The following is a 22,279-nucleotide window of genomic DNA, read 5'->3' on the forward strand; positions in this document are numbered from 1 at the left end:
CCTCAGACCCACCCACACACAAAAAAAGTAAGAAACTATTTTGAAAATATATACTCCAATAGACTGGAAAACATAGAAGAAACCAATAGATTTCTAAGTATATATAACTTACCTAAATCGAACCAACAGGACATAGCAAGCCTAAACCAACCAATATCAAGCAAATAAATAGATACAGCAATAAAAATTGTGCCCAAAGAAAAGCCCAGGGCTGGATGGGTTTCAAGTATAATTCCACAAAACTTTTAGTGAGGAACTAATCTCAATTATTAACATGTTCCAGAAAATTGAAAGAGATAAAGTTCTCCCAAAATCTTTCTCCAAGTCCAGTATCACAGTAATACCAAAATCTAAAGATACCTCAAGAAAAGGAAATTACAGACCAATATTTTTGATGAACATAGATAAAAAATTCCAAACAAAATGCTAGATATACACATTCAAAAACCATATCAAGAGAATTATACACCACAACAAAGTTGTTTTCATTCCATAAAGCAAGGCTGGTTCAACATATGCAAATAAATACATGTTATTCACCACACATATAGAACTGAGAACAAAAACCACATGATTATATCAATAAATGGCTGAGAAGCATTCAACAAAATTCACACCCATTTATGTTAAAAGCACTGCAGAAAATTGGAATAGGACTGTATTTCAACATCATTAATAAAATAAACATTTATCCTAAAGCAAACAACATATTGAATGAGAAAAAACTGCAATAATGTCCTCAAAAAACAGGAAGAAGACATATTCTCACTATCACCACTCCTTTTCAATATAGTCTTCAAGACTTTTTCCACAGCAATAAGACAAAAGAAGGATATCAAAGGAATTCAAGTAGAAAAAGAGGAACTAAATCTATCCTTGTTTGCAGATGACATGATTTTTTTTATCTAGAACACCCAGAGAACTCAAACAAGACTACTGGATCTGATTAATTAATTTAGCAAAGTTGAAGGAAACAAAATCAACATAATGAAATGAGTTGCTTTTCTATATATAACAACAATGAATTCACAGTTAAGGAAATAAAGAAAACAATTCCATTCAAACTAACCTCAAAACCAATAAAATTTCTAGGAATAAACCTAACCAAAGATGTAAAAGACCTCTACAATGAAAACTATAAAAATTAAAGAAATAAATTAAAGAAGACCTTGGAAGATGGAAAGATCTCCCTTGCTCATGGATTGGCAGAATAAATGTTATGAAAATAGCTATTTTGCCAAAAGTGATCTACAGATCCAATGTAATTTTATTAAAATGTAAATGATATTCTTCATAGACCTAGAAAAATCAATTATGAATTTTATATGAAGAAAGAAAAGATCCAGAAGAGCCAAAGCAATTATCATCATTAAGAACCATGCAGGAGGCATCACAATCCCTGATTTCAAATTATACTATAGAGGGGATGCTCAGGAAGATGCTGACCAAGAGAAGCAACTCTTATGAGTCCTGCTGACACTCAATCTCCATTGCCTCAAAAACAGCACTCTACAAAGCCAGAAAACACTATCAGTAGAGGCATAAAAACAATAAATACAACGGACAAAGAAAAAGATTAGAAGACTGACCAGAGAGCATACAATAAACCTGCCCACCTTGCATCAGCAGGCACCACACAGATTCAGTCTTGCCTCAAATCACTGTAATACAGAGACAAAAAAAAAAGAAAAGAAAACAAAGATCTAAAATAAACATCTGTAGATCAATGGGTTTTAAGTTATCAGTTCTTCCTGTGCAAATACCTGCTACATCTTCTAGCAGCTCACCATGCCCTCAAGGGACCCAGAGCAGAGCTCAACACCAAAAAAGAAACCTGCCAGCCTTGCCACTGAAGTTGCTTGATATCGGTTGGTTTAGGCTTGCTATGTCCTGTTGGTTCAATTAGGTAAGTTATATGTACTTAAAAATCTATTGGTTTCTTCCATGTTTTCCAGTCTATTGAGTATACATTTTCAAAATAGTTTCTGATAATCCTTTGCATTTCCTCACTGTCTGTGGCTATGTCTCCATTTTTATTTCTAATAGAAACTCCTTTAGGCAAGATCAGAGAAAATGTTTCCCACATAACATAATAGTCAAAATGACCAATGTAGAATACAAGGAGAAAATTTTAAAAGCAACAAAAACAAAAGACCAACTGACCTTTATAGGGAGACCAATTAGAATAACTCCAAATTTCCCAAACCAAGTCATGAAATCCAATAGGACCCGGTGACATATTCCAAACTCTGAAAGAAAGTAACTTGTATCCCCAAATTTTCTACCCAGGAAAACTATATCTCAATTTAGATGGGGAAATAAGAAGCTTCCACAACAAACAGAAGATGAAGGAATTGATGTCTTCAAAACCAGCCCATGAGGCAAGGCCGGTGCTGGAGCCAGCGAGGTTGGGATCAGAGTCCTCTGGGTGGCCAGGCCACTAGTGGGACCTTCAAGAGTGGGATCGGAACTTGCAATGTGGCAGGTACAGAGAAATAGCACAGAAAATAAAATCCAGATGCTTCCCCTAATTAGCAAGAACTAGGAGGAAAAGGGTAAAAGGAGGAGGTCGAGTAGTAGAAAGGGCCCTATTGAGAAGCAATTAAAGTGACCAATCAGAGGGTATAAGGTGGGGGAGGATGGAATCTCTTTAAAACTCATAAGGTGTGTAAACAATTATATCAAAGATAATCACCAATTAATCATGAAATCAAGGGACGGAGAGGGAATGGGATGGGGATTGAATGAGGGCTTATTGGATGATATGTGCTTGTATATCCTCTCAAGTCTTGTATTCCAAACTGATGTATGATTACAATAATAATAATGATAATAATAATAATTGCCACACACACACTAAATAAATAAATAAATAAATACCAGTGCTAGAAAAAATACTCAAAGAGATTAACTACAAAGAAGAAATAAGTAGTACATACCAGAACCAGAGAAAGAAGAATGTTCATTCAACAGACAATTAAACAAAGAAAAACAAACAGTATTTCAAATGGAAGTAAATTCTCAACATTTTAGTAAAAATCGTCTTTCAAAAATCACATTGAATGTAAATGACCTCAACTCCCCAATAAAAAGACATAAAGTGGCAAAATGGGTAAAAAGCAAGAACCCATCTATCTGCTGCTTGCAAGAAACACACTTTACAAGTAAAAATAGTAAGAAACTTAAGGTAAATGGCTGGAGCAAGCTAATCCATAATTTCAGGAATAACAATTATATTATCAGATAAATTAGACTTCAAGCTTCAGCTTATTAGAAGACAAAGCAGGTCATTTTTCCTGGAAAAAGGAACAATCCAATAAGAGAAATAATGATAATCAACATTTATGTCTGAAACTTAGGTGCAGCTACTTTTATAAAACAAACTCTTTGTGACATTAAGTCACATATATATCCCAAAACAATAATACTGGGAGACTTCTAGATGCCTCTCACACCATTAGATCGATCTTCTAGATAAAAGCTGAGTAAAGTTGCCTCAGATTTAAGAACACCATTAAACAACTGGACCTGTTAGACATATATAGAATATTTCACCCAACTACAGCAGATTGTATATTTTTTGCAGCTGCTCATGGAACCTTCTCCAAAATAGATCACATCCTGGGCCACAAAGAGCACTAGCAACTTAAAAAATTTGACATACTTCCCTTTGTCTTTTCAGACCATAATGGAATGAAGTTAGAAATAAACTATAAGAAGACTCAGAGAAACCTCATAAACATGTGGAGACTGAACACAACACTTCTATTTATTTATTTATTTTTGGTAGTATTGGGGTTCCTGGAAACCCTTCTACTTCCAGGCTACACTCCCAGACCTACTTTTTATATTTTTATTTGGAAACAGGGTCTCCTATGCCAGCACAGCTGGCTTCAAACCTGCGTGATCCTCTTGTCTCTGCCTCCCAAACACGCAGATTATAAGTGTGCACCACCATGCCTGGCCAACATATTTCTAAATGAAGAATGGGTCATAGAAGAAGTAAGGGGGGTGAAATCAAGAAATTTATAGAAACAAATAAAAATAGAGATACAACATATCAAAACCTCTGAGACACTTTGAAGGCAGTATTAAGAGGAAATTTATAGTACTGAGTGCTCACATAAGCAAAACAGAAAATCATCAAATAAGAAACCTAATGACACATCTCAAAGCTCTTAAAAATTAAAACAATCTAACCCCAAAGCAGTAGAAGACAGGAAATTATTAAAATCAGAGTGGAAATCAACAAAGAAGAGGATAAAAAAAACAACAGAGTAGAGAATAAAATACAATAAAAAAATCAGTGAAACCAAAAGCTAGTTTCTCAAAAAAATTAGATAGATAAACCACTAGCCCACTTAACTAACAAAAGGGAGAATCAAACCAAATTATGAAGATAGGAGATAAAAAATGGAATATTACTACTGACACTGTAGAAATCCAGAGGATTATCAGAAACTACTTTGAAATGGAAAATCTGGAGAAAATTGACAACTTTCTAGATAAATACAACCTTCCTAAACTGAGTCAAGAAGATATAGAAAATTTAAACCAATCAATAGCAATAAAAGAGATTGAAACAGCAGTACAAACCTTATCATCAAAGAAAAGCAGAGGACCAGATGGTTTCCCAAGTGGATTTTATAAATCCTTTATAGAAGAGCTAATCCTGGTACTATTCAATCTATTTCATGAAATAGAAAAAAGATTTAACTCTCTAAAACATATTCTATGAAGCCTAAATTACATTATGCTAAAACCAAAAAAGTACAAGAAAGGAAAACTACAGGCCTATATCTTTGGTGAACTTGCATGCAAAAGTGCTAAACAAAATACTGGCAACACAAATTCAAAACTACATGAAGAGAAGCATATAGCATGACCAGTGAGGGTTCATACCAGGGATATAAGGCTGGATCAACATATGAAAATCAATCCATGTAATTCATCATATAAACAGAACCAAAAACCAAAATCACATGATCATTTCAATAGATGCTGAAAAAGCATTTGATAAAAACCAACATCCATTTATGATAAAACACTGCAGAAAATAAGAATAAAAGGAACATACATCAACATCATAAAGACAATTTATGATAAGACCACAGCCAACATCATATTAAATGGGAAAAAACTTCAAGAATTTCACCTAAAAATAGGAAGAAAGAAACCATATCCATTATCACCACTTCTCTTCAATATAATACTTGATACTCAAGCAAGATCAGTAAGGCAAGAAAACAAAATCAAAAGAGTAAAAAAAGGAAAGAAAAACCCAACATTCACTATTTGCAGATGACATGCTACTACACTTAAAAGACTGAACAAACTCAATCAAAGGCCTTCTAAAATGACCAAAAATTCAGCAAAGTGTCTAGATACAAAATCAGTCTTAAAAATATCAGAAACATTTCTGTTCACCAACCATAAATCCACTAAAAAAATTAAAAAAAACACTTCAATTCAGGATTTCCCACCAAAAAAAAAAATACTTAGGAATAAACTTAACCAAGAGGTAAAAGACCTCTACAAAGAAAATTATAAAACATTGAAAAAAGAAATTGAAGAAGATCTTAGAAAATGGAAAGATCTCCCATGTTCATGGATAGGCAGAAAAAATATCATCAAAATGGCCATACTTCCAAAAATGCTCTACAGATTCAACATAATACACATTAAATTACCAAGATCATTCCTTTCAGACATAGAAAAATTAGTCCCTAAATTCATTTGGAACAACAAAAAACCCAGAATAGCCAAAATAGTTATCAGCAATAAAATCCATGCAGGAGTAATTACAATACCTGACTTTAAACTATACTACAAATCCATTATAAAAAAAAAATCCAGCATGGTACTGGCATAAAAACATATGCATAAACTAATTAAGCAAAATAGAAGGCTCAGATACAAATTCTCACACTTATTGCCAATTGTTTTATGACAAAGGGCCCAAAAAATACACTGGAAGATAGTCTGTTCTTCAAATGGTGTTGGCAAAACTGGTTAGTCATATGCAGAAAAATGGAAATAAATCCTACTTTCTCATCCTACAGCAGAGTCAATTCAATATGAATTAAAAACTTGGAAATTAGATGAGAAAACACTGCAACACATAGGCACAAAGAAAAACTTTCTCAATAAGACCCCAAAGGCACAAGATACTAAAAAGTGAATCAATATGTGAATTGCATGAAGCTGAAGAGCTTCTGGACAGCAAAGGTCAATAATCTCAGACTAGAGCAAACAAAATGGGAGTTATTTTCCACCTACTCTTCCAAAAGAGGACCAATATTAGAATATATATAGAATTTAAGAAGCAAGAAACTCAGCACTAAGGATACAAATAACTCAATAAAAAATGGGCAAGTGAATTAAGTAGACATTTCATGAAGAAAGAAATTCAAGTGGCCAATAAATGCATAAAAAAGTCTTCAACATTATTGACAATCAGAGAGATGCAAATCAAAACTACCATCAGATTTACCTAACTTCAACTAGAATGACAATTATTTAAAACACAACAACAACAAGTGCTGGTGAGGATGTGTAGAAGTGGGAACTCTAAAACACTGTTTGGGAGATTGGAAATTAGTGGGGCCACTTTGGAAAAGAGTATGGAGGATGCTCAGAAGAATGGGAACAAATTTACCTTTTGATCCAGCAATACCACTTCTGGATATCTACCCCCCCCAAAAAAAAGGAAAACGAAACTACCAAACTAATGCATGCATATCTATGTTCATAGCTGCACAATTCATTATTGACAAACTATGAAACCAGGCAAGATGTCCATCAATATATGAATGGATTAAAAAAACTGTGGGATATGTACCTAATTGAATTCTACTCAGCCATAAAGAAATACACAATTACATCATTTTAAGGTAAATGGATGGAACTTGAGAACATTATGGTAAGTAAGATTAGTCAGTCACAGAAAAGAAAAAATCCGATGCTTTCCCAAATATGTGAAAGCTAAGGAGACATGGGTAACATGAAGAACTCTAGATGAAGGAGGAGATCCTATAGAGGAGCAAATAAGGCAAGCTAACTGAGGAGATGAAATGAGGGAAGAGGGAAACTCTGTAAAGCACATGATGTCCTTAAACAAACATATCAAAATCAATCACTAAGCCAAACTTGGGAAGGAGGAATGGGAAGGGAATGAGGTGGGGATCAGTTAAGGGCTAATTGGGTGATGGGTACATGTATGTCTACACAAGTCTTTTATCCCACTAAGATGTATGACTACAACGCATCAATAAAAAAACTTAAAAATTATACTACAGAGCAGTAGTAGTAAAAATATTGTGGAATTGGCACAACAACAGACATACAGACCAAAGCAAGAGAATAGAAGATACATAAACAATCCAATGCACCTAGAGTCAATTGATCTTTGACAGATGTGCCAAACTCATATGTTGGAGAAAAGACAGCCTTTTCAACAAATAGTGCTAGGAGAACTAGCTATCCATTTGTAGAAAGAATAAACTAAATTCTTACCTCTCACCATTCACAAGAATCAACTTGAGATGGATGAAAGACTTAGAAATTAGACAAGAGAGCCGAGCGCGGTTGGTGCACGCTTGTAATCCCAGCATTCGGGAGGCTGAGACTAGAGGATCTCAGTCCACAGACAGACTCAGCTACTTAGTGAGGCACTCCATAACTTAGTGAGACCCTGTTTCAAAATAAATAATAAAAAATAGGGCAGGGGGTTTAGCTTGGAGTTTGAATGACCCTGAGTTTGATCCCCAGACCAGCAAAAAAAGAAAAATAAAAAAAAAGAAATTAGACCAGAGACTGTGAAGTTATCAGAGGAGGTTATAGGCTCAAAACTCCAACATATAGGCATAGATAGTAACTTTATCAACAAGACCTCCAAAACACAGGAAATTAGAGCAAGAATTAACAAGAGGGATGACATCACACTAAACAGTTTTTTCTGATCAAAGAAAATCACCAAGAAACTAAAGAGAAAGCCTACAGAATTGGAGATCTTTACCAGCCACCACTCTGATAGAGGGCTAATATTCAGAGTATACAAAGAGCTCAAAAGACTCTACACTAGCAAAATGAATAACCCAATTAAAAAATTGGCAACTAAATTGAATAGAACTTTCATAAAAAAGAGATACAAATGGCCAATAGATTCATAAAAAATTGTTCAACATCATTAGGGATCAGGGAGATGCAAATAAAAACTACACTGATTCCATCTAACCCCAATCATAGTGGCACACATAAAGGAATAAAATAACAAAAAATTATGGAGTAGATGTGGGGTAAGAGGAGCTCTTTATATTGTTGGTGGGAGTGCAAGCTAGTTTAGCCACTATGGAGATCAGTGTAGAGATTCCTTAGAAAACTGGGAATGGATCCACCATATGATCCTGCTATACTACTCCTGGGTACCTTTCCAAAGGGGAAATAAGAGAACATATGCATACTCATGTTCATTGCAGCACGATTCATAATAGAAAAAAATGTGGAACCAACCTAGGTCTCCATCAACAGATAAATTGATTGAAAAATTATAGAAAATACACAGTGGTACTTTATTCAGTAATAAAGAAGAAAAAAATCATTTATTTGCAAGCAGATAGAAAAACTTGGAGAACATTATGTTAAGTGAGATCAGCCAAGCACAGAAAGAAAAGGGACATATTTTTTTCTCTAATATGCCAAAATTAGAGATGATTAGGGATACTAGAGGGACTCCAGATAAAGAAAGGGAAACCTCAGCAAAGCTAGAAAGGATCGAGAAGAGAGGAATTATGTTGAGGTTAATTAATAAAGGAGCTACATTCAAATATGTGTATAAGTGTGAAAGTAGCATGGTCAACCTTGATACTCATTGCTGGGAGCAGGGAAAGGGGATGCAGGGGGGATGGCACCAAGCATTGTGTGAATGTATGCCATTTTCAATATATTACACATAAAAATAAAATAAAAAATAAAGTTAACCATCAAGTGACCATATAGAATGGGAAAAACTTGTTGCCAGATTTTTCTTTAATACAAGACTAATATCTAGAATAAAGAAAGCACTTAAAAGATTTGCACTAAAAAATTACCCAACAAAGAAATGGGAAATTGAACTAAATAAACACAGCACAAATAGATAAGAATGGTTAATACATACATAAAACATATTCAATACAATTAGCATTTAGGGAGATAAAAATAAAAAATACACTGGCATTCCATCAAGCCCCAATCAGAATGGCAAGCATCAAGAAGTCAAACAAAAGTAAATACTGAAAAGGATGTGATAAAATAGAAACTCTTCTAAATATTTAATGGGATTACAAGTTAGATCTGCCATTACAGAGAGTCCCACCAAAAATGGGAATGGATCCATCATTTGATCCAGCCATGCTACTCTTATGTATCTTTAAAATATGGCTGGAAGATGGCGACGGAGCAAAATGGGGCTTATGAGCCCCGCTAACAACCAATCTCTATTACCACAGAATCGGTGCCTTTCATAGCCAGAGAACACCATCAGCAGAGAAACAAAAGATGTAATTTTAAGGGACAGAGAAAAGAGGACTGGAAAAATGAGACACCAGAAGTCAGACTGCAGTGCTGCAGCCGGAGCCAAGGTGTGAAGCAGCGGGCACCATTTTGCCTTGCAGCACCAGGCTCCAGAGAGGAAGGGAACTCATACCAGAGCCCAGAAATCAGATAGGAGATACGCCGGCCTCATGCCCGAGAATGCGGCAGCAGCGCCTTACTGCTGGTGGCAGTGGCGAGTTCACTGGACGGCACCAGACCAATGCACTCAACAGCCCACCAAACTCCAGAGAGGAGCGGCGGACAGCGAGCCGAGGTGAGCCACTGTGGAACAGCCGGGCAGGATTCAGCAGATTTCTTGGCGCAGGTAACAGCTAAAGCTCCCAGGGGCTGGGCTCAGCACACCCTGCAGGGACTCAGAGTGGAGTTCAAAAACAGAGAAGAAATACGCCAGCCTCACGGCCAAGGGTGTGGCAGCGGTGCCATATTGCTACCGGCGGCAGCAGCAACAAATTCACTGAGTCCATCACAGCTCCATCTGCGCACTCAACAGTGAGTCTAATTGCAGCCCCTAGAGGAGAAATCCCAGTACTGTACTCCCAGGGACTTGACTCAGTGGGGGAGTGGTGGTGGCAGAGATATTACACCATAGGAGAACGCCCAACCTGACACCCCCCATGGTAAAGCAGCCTCGATTGACTCCCTGGGTCTGAGACTCTGCGATACAACCCAGTAAAGGAGTAGCGGGGATTGAGATACCACAGACTCGAGATCCAGAGCACCTTAAGTGAAGTTGTAGTGACCTAGGGAAGAACCCAGAGAAGGCATAAACTTCCGAAATCATGGGAAAGAAGAATAACAATGGAGCAATGAATGCCCACAACCCCACAACATCAGAACCTGATAAAACAGAAATTCAGAGATTTATAGAAGTTCAAATCAGGAAAATAACTGTAGAAATAATAGAGGTGTTTCAAAAAGAATTCAGAGAGAGCCAAAGAGAGATAAAGGATGCAATTAATGAAGTAAAGGCCTCAGTTCAATGTACAAACAACCGATTAGACCACATGTAGAATAGAATCTCACTCCTAGAAGATGATCATTCAAAAAATGAACGCATAGTTTCTAATTTAGAAAAAAAAATCCGACAGCAGGAATCTGACATTGAAGAAATATGGGCCCATTTTAAGAGAGCTAACCTAAGAATAATTGGAATAGAGGAGAGAAAAGAAGGTGAAACCAAAGGTATTAACAATCTTTTCAAGGAAATAATAGCAGAAAATTTTCCAAACATAGAGCAAGAGGTTGATACACAGGTCCAGGAAACTTATAGAACCCCCGTTAGAGAGGATCAGAGAAGAGGATGCCCATGCCACATAATTGTCCAAATGACCAATGTGGAAGCCAAGGAGAGAATCTTAAAGGCAACAAAAACAAAGGGCCAAGTGACATTCAGAGGCAAACCAATTAGAATCACTCCAGACTTCCCAAACCAAGTCATGAGAGCCAGAAGGGCTTGGAGTAACATATTCCAAACTCTGAAAGAAAACAAATTCCAGCCAAAAATTTCCTACCCAGCAAAACTTTCTATCAAATTAGATGGGGAAATAAGAAGCTTCCACGACAAACAGAAACTGAAGGAATTTATGTCTTCAAAACCAGCGCTAGAGAAAATACTCAAAGAGATTAACTACAAAGAAAAAATAGGTAACACACACCAGAACGAGAGAAATAAGGTTTTCCATCCAACAGACAACTAAGATTGGTTATCTGTGGAGATTCATTGTTTATGTTAGTCTTTTACCTATCTCTAAATTGTATTGTTTGCTTTTATTATTGCTATTTTTAGGATTTCTAGTTGGAATATTAATATACCTTCAGATATAGCATTTGGAAATATTTTATCCCATTCTATCAGTAACTTTTAACTCTGTTTACATTGTCTTTGGATATAATATATATATATATATATATATATATATATATATATATATATATATATTTTTTTTTTTAGTGAGTTTGTATACTCTTCTGTTGCTTGTGCCATTGAAATCATATCAAAGAAATCACTGCCAATTTCAATGTTGTGAGGTTTTATGACCCAGATTTTCTTCTAAAAGTTTATAGTCTTAAGATTTATATTTAGGTCTTTTATCTATTTTGAGTTAATATTTGTATATGTGTTAGGTAAGGGTCCAATTTTATTCTTTTTCATGTAATTATTATTTTCAACAATATTTAGTTAAAAGATTAGTATTTCCTCCAACAAATGTTCGTGAAAACCTTGTCAAAAATAACTTGACAATATATGGAAGAATGTATCTCTAGTCTTTTATTTAACTCCAATAGTTTATATTTCTGCCTCTGGAACAGTACTACACTGTTTCAAATGTAGCTTTATATGGTTTTAAATCAGAAAATATACATCTTCTATCTTTGTTCTTCTTCGAGATTGTTTTGGGTATCTAGAGTCCATATTCCATATTAGGATAGATTTTTTTTCTGAAAAATAAATAAATAAATGTATGATAGCTTCACCTAAAAAAAAAAAAGAAAAGAAAAAAATATTCTCTGGTAAGAAAGAAAGCAAAAAGAAATATTGAACTGTTATCTTTTAGTCATCAAAAGCTTGGTATCAGACAAATGAGACGGTTTTGTGAGATTATCATCGTTCATATTGGATAAATTGCTATAAAACTAGATGTCAACCACTAAGCCAAGAATGGGAAGTAGGGATAGGGAGGGAACAGGGTGGGGATCGGGTAGGGGCTAACTGGGCGATGTGTGCATGTATGTCTACAAAAGTATTTTCTTTGTACCATTATGATGTATGAATACATTGCACCAATAAAAAATAAAAATAAAAAATAAATAAAATAAAATAGCAAGTGATAAAAAAATATGGCTGAAATCAGAAAGCCAAACTTAGGTGGTTGTGTATGTTTGTAATCTCAGTACTTGAGAGGCTGAGGCAGGAAGATCATGGGTTCATGACCAGCTGCAGCTTAGTTTGGAAACCCACAACTTTGTGAAACCTTGTTTTAAAACAAAGAATAGAGCTTTTTAAAACCAAAAAAAATAGAGCTGGGCATTGGGCATGTTCTTTATAGGTAAAAGGCCCCTAGGTTTAATGCCCAATACTGTAAAAAAATAATAAAAATAAATAATGTAAATAAGAAAGCAATAGTAATATATGCATATCTATATTTATAGCAGCACAATTCACAATAGCCAACTTATGGAATCAACCATGGTATCTAACAGCAGATGAATGTCATAAAATTATGGGATATACAAATAATGGAATTTTATTCAGCAATAAAGAAAAACAACATTTTGTTAATTTCAGGAAAATGGATGGACCTAGAGGACATTATGCTAATTGAGATTAGTCAGTCACAGAGAGTAAAGGGTCATATATTTTCAATCATCTGTGGAAGTTAGGAATTAATTGTGATACCAAAGGGACTGAAGGTAATGCAGGAGGAACTTAACTGGAGCCAGTTAAATGGTCTAAGAGAAGAGCAAGAGGGAAGATCAATGAAGGAATTACTTTTATGGACATTATGTACATATCTGAGAATATTAATGTCAATAACAATACTCCATATGAGGAGGGGGAAATGTGAGGGGGATCTAGGAGAGAGACCACCAAGTTTTATGTGCATTTCTGTCACTATCACTGTGGACAAAATAATAATGTGAGACTATAGTACAGCCATAAAAGTATAAAATGTTATAATCCTTCATAAAGGAAAGATTGACAATTTACTTTTAATGTTATTCCTGATAATCAGGATTCCCCAGTTCATGCTCTTTTCTTCCTATTTTCCTAAAGTTTGTTTGCTCTTTTAGTTGTATGTGTTTTATTTCTAAAGTTTTTCTAAAATAAAAGAAAATGTTCTAGTAAACTTCACATATTTAAAAAAAATCACATGGATTACTATATCCACAAATACTACTTACTGTGGTATATACCTATAATCCCAATACTTGAGGGGCTGAGACAGAAGAATTACAGCATTGTGGCCTTTGCCCTGTAACATAGTAAGACCCTGTTTCAAAATATAAAATAAAAAATCTTAGGGTGTAGCTCAGAGATAAAATGCTTCTGTGTTCAATTCTTAATATTTATCATCCCCATTAATATGTATTTAACACATTTATTAAATACACAAATATTTAATAAATACTACTTTCATGTTATATTAAAATTACTATAGGCTATGGGGGATTCAGAAGAAATATAAATCATGTCTTCAAATGTATCTTATTCCTTTTGTATCTTCTTGTGTCTATCATTCTCTTTATTTTTTCCAGCTACCATTAGGTTTTTTTCAAAATACCATGCTAAATCTAGATATTTAAAAATATCTAACTAAATTTTTCTCTTCACCCTAAATACCCACCAGATCCCAACCTTTCTTATACTATGTATGGTTTATAAAGTATTTGGTAAATTTTTAGCATCTTACATTTGGGTATTCTGATTGAAGGTAGTGAGATAAACTGTTATATGCTCCAAGAAGCTTTTAATTGAAAACGCTGAAATATGTTACCACAGATTTTCAGTAAATATCAGCCTATATTCTTTCATTTAATTGGTCATATTTGTAAACACCTTAATCATTATTGTTATATTTTATCAGCAATAAAATTATGACAAATTAATACATTTTGTGGTAGTGGGGATTGGACCCAGCAGAATTCTAACTCTCAGCTATACCTCCTGTTCTATTTTATTTTTCATTTTAAAGCAGGGTCTTGCTAGGTTACAGAAGGTCTTATTAAGTTGCTGAGGCTGGTCTCAAACCTGCAAACTTTTTTTCTCAGCTTCTCAAATACTGCGAGTACAGACATGTGCTACCCTGCCTGTCTATTATTTAATATTATTTAATATTTAAATTTTAAGTTTATTAAAATTAGTAATTTTTGAAACCACTCATCAATGTTTTAAAAATATCATTTATCTGAAAAACTGACACATTGTTAATTTTTTATTTCAGCATACAAAAGCATTTCTTTTGCATTTATTGAAAAGTTACATATTATATAATTCTATGATTCATCTTTTTTCCAACATACCAAAATAGCTCAGTATTTTTAAGTTACACTTATAAGAAAAACATGAAGGCTTTCAATAGGAAAATATAATAAATTCATATATTAACTATTAAAAATAGGTTAAACAATAAAATGCTTCACTTTGTGAAATAGTTATAAAATTTTTCTTATAAATGAAGCAAATTTTTTGCCAAGAGATTAATATTTGTCAAATATTATTGTAGGAAATCTATTCAAATTCTCTGTAATAGAACTCATTGATATCCCAAATTGACAGTAGTACTAGGTTGTAATTATGAATTGAATATTGGCATAACTTCTTGTGCTCTTTTGTCTAAGCATTTTATGATTGCTCAATACATTGTTCTGAAGTTGTGTGTCATGACTAATGAGGCAATATATTATTTTACATTTCAAAAAATTAAAATTTTTATTGGTGCATTGTAGTCACTGGAAAACTTCAAATTCTCTATAATAGAGAATAACTCATTGAAATTCCAATTTGACAGTGGTATTTGGTTGTAATTGTGATTTAAATAATAGCATGACTTTTTGTGTTAAGTTATTTAATAGAAAACTTCAAGGTGAGGATTCTCTGTTGGACTTTTAGGGCGAAAAATATTTTAACTTTTATAATTGAGGGTTTACAATGTACCAATTGAATGCATTGGTGCACTAAATAGTCAATGGGATACAAGATTCTGAAGACATACATTCACACATCACATAATTAACCCTTACCCAATTTCTGCCCCATTCCCTCCTCCTCCCTCCTTCTCATGTTGACCTTAGTGATTGAATTTGATATGTGTTTCATAGTGCATTATGTGCATTAGAAAATTTTCCTGACTGCTTCTACCATCCCCTCAGGTCATCTTATTTATCTATAGAATCTCTTTCTTCATCTAGAGTTTATCCTATGGCCCATTTCTCTCTAGTTTTCTCATATTAGGGAAAGCATCCAAGTTTTTTTGTGACTGACAAATCTAACTTAATATAATTTCCTGCAGTTCCATCTATTTACCTGTAAATATTTTTTCTTTATGGCTGAGTAAAATTCCATTGTGTACATATCCCACAGTTTTGTAATCCATTCATTTGTTGATGGACATCCTGGCTGGTAACATAGTTTGGCAATCGTAAATTGTGCAGCTATGAACATAGATATGCATGCATTGCTTTGGTAGAGATTTGTATTTCTCTGATTATAATGATATTGAGCATTTTCTCATGCATTTATTAGCCATTTGAATTTATTCATTTGTGAAGTGTCTATTTCATTCACTTGCACATTTTTTATTTGGTTAATATTTTTCTTAGTGCTGTTTCTTGAGTTCTCTATATACTCTAGATATTAATTCTCTATTGGAGGAGTAGTTGACAAAAATCTCCCATTTTGTTGGCTCTTGACTGAGGTTCTTGATAGTTTCCTTTACTGTACAGAAGCTCTTCAGTTTCATGCAATCCCACATATTGATTCACCTTCTAGTTTCTTGTGCCTTTGAAGTCTTGTTGAGAAAGTTTTTACCTGCGCCTATGTGTTGCAATGTTGGACTTATGCCTGCTTCAAAGAGCCTCAAGGTCTCTGGTCTAATTTCTAAGTCTTTGATCCATCTTGAATTGACTCTTATTCAGGGTGAGAAAGTGAGTTCATTTACATTTTTCTACATAGGTTAACCAGTTTTACCAACCTTATTTGTTGAAAAGGCTATCTTTTTTCCAGTGTATGTTTTTGGCCCTTTTGTAAAAAATCAATTGGCTGTAACTGTGAATTTGTTTCTGAGTCTTCTATTCTATTCCATTGGTCTATTTTTGTGCCAGTACCATGCTGGTTTTATTAGTACAGCTTTGTAGTATAGTTTATAGTCAGGTATTATTCCACCTCTCTGGTTCTTGTTTCTGAGAACTACATTGCCTAGTCTACTTCTTTTTTTCTTTTTTTTTTTTTTGTTCCAAATAAATTTAAGTACTGATTTTTATCTGTGAGAAATGATTTTGGCAATTTAATGGGTATTGCATTGAATCTGTAGATCACTTTTGGAAGTATGGCCATTTTGATAATATTTATTCTGCCTATCCATGAACATGAAAGATCTTTCCATTTTCTAAAGTTTTCTTTGATTTCTTCTTTACTGTTTTATAATTTTCTTCATAGAGCTATTTTGCCTTGTTGGTTAAATTTATTCCTAAGTATTTTATTATTTTGTGAACTGTATGTGTTTTGACAGAAGTGTGCATTTTGCTACAGCAGTTTTGCACTAAGGTAAAGCTTGGAAAAGAAAACCAATTAAACTTGTAAGATTTTATATATTATGTGAAATATCATCAGGTAATTTTTGACACATTTATTGTCTTGAATCCTTGAATTTCTCAGCATTTCTTCTAGGGGCAAGCCAAGTATTTGACAATCAGCAATGGAGTAAAGTAAATGGGTAATGGTCACTCCTATGATCCCAACTAAAATAAGGTAGCTTTCAGGAATAGCTGTTGCACATATTATTTGGTGATTTAAAATAATTACTCAATGAACAATGAACATTTTAAACATTTTAACATTGTTTCTTTGAACATAAACATTATACTAGATTCATTAAATAAAAAATAAAAGTATCTTCATGTAGCCTCAATCATATCCTGTTTAAGAGAACTTCAGAAAAGATACATATTAAGATTGCATCTTACTAATTTTCTGTGGTAGCTATTTTTAATGACTTAAACCCAATCCAATGTAATCTTTACCTCAAAATGCATATTTTGAACATTAATAACTTTTCTATGCACAAGAAAATGAATCTGACATTTATTTATGATAGTTAAGAAAAACAGTAATTTCCAAATTTCATGTGATTTTTGAGGGACAAAATGTATTAGTATTTTACAAAGGCAAGTTTTTAATAGTTTTTTTTTTGTGTGTGTGTGTGTGAGTATGGCTATTGGTCATTTGTTTTAGTCTCAACTCTGAATATCAAATAAGAAAATGTAAGGAATATTCTTTTAGGAATAATTAGAAAAACTAAGGTCTTGTCTTGAGCTACAAAATGGTTTGTAAATGTTAAAATGTCTTCATTTGGTTTGATATTTTTAGCATTAAAATTACTGGTTGAATTTGTTTTTAATATGAGTTACAGATTTCTTTAAAAGGTAGTTAGGCAGAGACTTTCTCCAGACACATGAAGTCCAATGGAACAAAAAAAGGAATTCACAATAGACTCATAAAATACAGCCATTTTTTTTAAAGTGAAGAAAAAGCAAATCAGTAAAGGAAAAATATCCTGCTCAACAAATGACAATGAAGCAATTGGACCTATATAAGAAAAAAACACAAAAAAATCTTCAAAATAAATGCCACAACTTATAAATAAGCTAACTCAAAACAAATAAGAAAAATTATGTAAAAAATATAAAACAATAAAAACTAGAGCTGAGTGTGATGGAACATGCTTGTGATCCTAGCATTTGAGAGGCTGAGACTGGAGGATCACAGTTTGCAAACAGCCTCAGCTACATAGTGAAGCCCTCTTCAACTTAATGAGACTCTGATCAATAAAAGAATAAAAAATAGGGCAAGAGTTGCAGCTCAGAGGCCAAATGGCCCTGGGTTTCATCCTCAGATCTGTATCAAAGAAAAAAAAAACTTCAGGAAAATAAAATAAAGCAGAAGAAAATATTTATGATACAAGGCTAATACAAAATATCTTAGATTTGATAATGCATAATAAATAAAACCAAAATTGATAAATCAGATTACAAAAGTAATAGTTTCTTTGCAAAAATCTGGTAAGGGAATAAAAGGCAATATATAAATATAGATTGGGGGTAGCATATTTGCAAAGCACTTAGATAAATAAAGAATTAGTATCTAGATTTTATAAGCAGTTTACAATACTGGACAATAGGTAAAAAAACATGAAGAAAACTTTTAATGAAGGAAATATGCAGATACCTAAAAAGACTTAAAGAGATGTTCAACTTCATTAGCTATTAAGATATGATTTAAAATCAAAATAAAATAACACTATATGCCTATCAGAATGGCTAAAATAACAAAATAGTAAAAATACCAAAGCTAGTAGGATGTATAAAAACTGATTGATTTACATATCTTTTATAGTAATGTAAGATAGAATAGCTTCTCTCAAAAAATTGACAATTTATTAAAATATAAAAACATAATTGTCATATAACCTAGCATTATAATGCCGAATATTTATCCAGAAAATTAAAATCTATACATGAAATGCTGAAAGTTCTTTATTCATAGTAGCTAAAATTTTTAAACCACTCAGAAGCAAGGCTGGCTTCGAACCTGTGTGATACTCCTGTCTCCACCTCCCTAGTACGGTGATTACAAACATGCGCTACCATGCCCAGCTCAACATATATTTTTAAATAGCTACACTATATCTTGGAATTCCAGTGATGAATCTAATTAACAGATTTTTATTCTAACAAGATTTGTTACCTCTACTGTAACTTAACACAACCTGAGCAAGTTTAAAATTTCTCTCAGTTGAGAATGATGAAGGAAACCAAAGGAAAAAATAATATATTAAAAAATTAGTCATTTTTATTTTAACACATCAACTAAGAAACTACAGTACTAGCTTAAAAGTGAGGACTCTAAAGAAAAATTAAGTGCCTTTTCCAAGATTACATATTTAGATAATGGTCATAGGAAAAAGAAGCTAGATTTTCTAATTTCCATATCAGTTCTCTTTCTGATAGATTAGCCTATGTTTTAGTAAAACTGAAAATATTTTATTATTATTTTTAATATTAGCCCAATGAGTTAAAAGTTCAGTGGTATTTATACTTTATCTTTTCAGAAACATCTTCCCAAACTGATATTTGTATATCCAGTCATCTCAAACAGATGAGTGTCCGGAGAAGAATATTCTCAGAAAATATATAAAAGAAAATAATTTTCACTCATTTTATTATCACATATCTGGTTTCTTAAAACTAAGAGTCATGAGGGAAAATAGTCTATTTATTGCAAACAAATATTACTTAGCATTGTATAGCTTATTATTTTATGTAATTTCACAATGCCAAGTTCAAAAGTAAGCACCTGAGCATTTAAAATAAATATTGACCAACTATCCAAATTTTAAAATTGATTAAACTTAAGAGACTAAGAATTTTCTCAACAATATTTTTCCTCTTATCTTCACAGCAAATGATTTTTCTAGGAATCAGAGTAAGTCATCTCTCAATAATAAAACTAAAAAGAAAAAGACATAACATGGCAAAATGATTAAAAACCAGAATCCATCTATCTGCTGCCTGCAAGAAACACACCTTACAAGTAAAGATAGTAACAAACTAAAAGTAAAGGGCAGAAGCAAGGTAATACACAACAGTGAAATTAGAGACAAGCAGGAGTAGCAACTATGATAACAGATAAGTTAGATTTTAAGCCCAAGCATATCAGAAGAGACATAACAGGTCATTTTTTACTGGTAAAAGTAAAATTCTAGTAAGAGGACATAATTCTAGTCAACATTTATGCCCTAAATATAGGTGCAGCTACTATAATTAAAAATAATGCTTTGTGACATTAAGTCACACATAAATCCCAATATAATAATACTGGGAGACTTCAAAATCCCTCTCACATTGCTAGACCAATTTTCTAGACAAATGATGAGTAAAATTGTTTGAAATCTAAAAAAACACCATAAGTCAAATAGACCTATTAGACACATATAGAATATTCCGTATAATTACAGCAGAATTCATATTTTTTTCAGCTGCTCATGGAATATTCTCCAAAATAAATCACATTGAGGGCCACAAAGTGAGCACTAGTAAATTCAAAATATGTGACATAGTTCTCTGTGTATTTTTAGACTACATGGAAGAAAATTTTTTAAAAATTACTATAATAAGACTCAGATAAGACTCATAAACATGTGAAGAATGAACACCATACTGCTGAATGAAGAATGGGTCAAAGAAGAAGTAATGAAATCAAGACATTCCAAAAAACAAATGAAAATAGAGATACAACCTATCAAAACCTCTGGGACACCTTGAAGACAGTATTGAGAGGAAAATTTATAGCACTGAGTGCCCACATAAGAACAGAAAATCACTAAATAAATAACCTAATGACACACCTCAAGGCCTTTGGAAAACAGGAACAGTCTAACCTCAAAGCCAGCAAAAGATAGGAAATCATTAAAATCATCATAGAAATCAATGAAGTAGATAATAAAAAAGTACAGAATATCAACAAAACCAAAGCAGAGTTCTCAATAAAAAAAAAGTTAACACTATAGATAAATCACTAACAAACTTAATTGAGAGAGAGAATAAAATTTACAAAGATAAAGAAGAAAATATTGCACCTGACAGTGTAGAAATTCAGAGGATTATTGAAAACTAATTTTAAAAATTATACTCCAACAAAATGGAAAATTTGAAAAAAATTTGACAACTTTCTAGATCAATACAAAATTATTTAAACTGAGTAAAGAAGATATAGAACATTTAAACCAACTAATAGCAAAGAGATTGAAGCATCAATAAAAACCTACCATCAAACAAAAGCCCAGTACCACATCATCTCCCAAGTGAAATTTATAAAACCTTTATAAAAGAGCTAATCCCAAATCCCTTCAATCTATTTCATAAAATATAAAGAAAATACATTCTATGAAAACAACATCACATCAGTACCAAACTAAATAAAGTCATCTCAAGGAAGGAAAACTACAGGCATATATTAATAATGAAGAAAACCACAAAATTGCTGAAAAAATACTACCAAAAACATTCAAAACCACATCAAGAGAAACATACATTATGACCAAGTAGAGTTCATTCCAGGGATGCAAGAGTAGTTCAACATATGAAAATCAATCCACGTAATTTATCACATAAGCAGAGCCAAAGACAAAAATTACATGATCATTTCAACAGATGCTCAAAAAGCATTTGACAAAAATCCAACCCCCGCTAAGCCAGGCTTGGGGGCACAGGCTTGTAATCCCTGTGATTGGGAGGCTGAGACAGGAGGATTGCACAGGTTTGAAGCCAGCTGCACTGGCTTAAGAGACCCTGTTTTAAAAAAAAAAGTATAAAATAGGTCAGGGAGAGTAGCCTGGAGGTAGAAGGGACACACACACACACACACACACACACACACACACACACACACACTGCAACACCATTTATGCTAAAAAGCATTGCAGAGAATGGAAATAGAAGGAACATACCTCAAAGTCATGAAGGCAAATAGGTCCACAGCCAATATCATATTAAATGGGGAAAACCTGAGAATTTTTCCTAAGAAGAAAAACAAGACAAGGGTTTCTATTATCACCACTTCTTTTAGAAATAGTGCTTAACATTCAAGCCAGAGTAGTAAGGCAAGAACAGAAAATAAAAAGAGGACAGATAGAAAAAAGAACTAAAATTATATTTGCAATAACACGATAAAAATATAGCACAGTGTCTTGATACAAAATCAATCTTAAAAAATCAGAAGCATTTATTTATGCTAATCTTTAATTCATTAAAAAGAATTCAGACCACATTCTCACTCAGGATATCCCACAAAAATATAAAATACTTAGGAACACATTTATCAAGGGAGGTAAAACCCCTCAACATAGAAAATTATAAAACATTGAAAAAAGAAATTGAAAATCTTAGATGTAAAGATCTTTCATGTTTT

Source organism: Muscardinus avellanarius (genome assembly GCF_963383645.1).
Source record: "Muscardinus avellanarius genome assembly, chromosome: 15".
Taxonomy (NCBI): Eukaryota; Metazoa; Chordata; class Mammalia; order Rodentia; family Gliridae; genus Muscardinus; species Muscardinus avellanarius.